The sequence below is a fragment of the Aptenodytes forsteri genome, unplaced genomic scaffold (assembly GCF_000699145.1).
Source record: "Aptenodytes forsteri isolate BGI_AS27 unplaced genomic scaffold, ASM69914v1 Scaffold61, whole genome shotgun sequence".
Taxonomy (NCBI): Eukaryota; Metazoa; Chordata; class Aves; order Sphenisciformes; family Spheniscidae; genus Aptenodytes; species Aptenodytes forsteri.
Genome location: NW_008794443.1, coordinates 1,080,523 through 1,081,089, shown reverse-complemented (window position 1 = coordinate 1,081,089; position 567 = coordinate 1,080,523).

Genomic DNA, 567 nt, shown 5'->3' with positions numbered 1-567 from the left:
GACGGGGGGGGGCGAGGAGCATACCTAGCCCAGCGTTTCTCAGTTTACCCCAGGGAGGGCTTGTCTGGGAGCCTGAATTATTTTGGAGCCAGGCTGCTTGAGAAGAGGAACAGGTGAAGGCGGCCAGCGCGGCCGCCAGCAGAGCCCGGCTCGGCATCTCTCTCCTCCTCCAGCTCTCCGGGGAAGCCCCCCCAGGAGATAAATTACTCGCTGTTGTCTGATGGCCTCGAGGTTGGCTCGAAAGGCGAATAAACGGGGTTTCTGGCAGCAGCGGGGAACCGCAGCAAAGTTGGCCCAGGGCGGCTTGGGATTAAGAGCAAACTTCTGCATCTGCCAAGCGGCTCCCTCGCAGCCTTTCCCCTGCCAGCTGCAGGCTCCGCTGCCTCCAACCCCCCCCCGCTTGCGCGGTCAAATCAGCCCCCGAGGGATGGGGAGAGGCTGGGGGCAAGATGAGGCAGAGTCTTTCACCTCGAGCCGGGCAGTTTGCACAGCCTCAGCCTCAGTCCCATGGGACCGGACCCGAGGGGAAGGGACGGTGCGAGCGCTCGCCGATCCACTCAGCGCCGA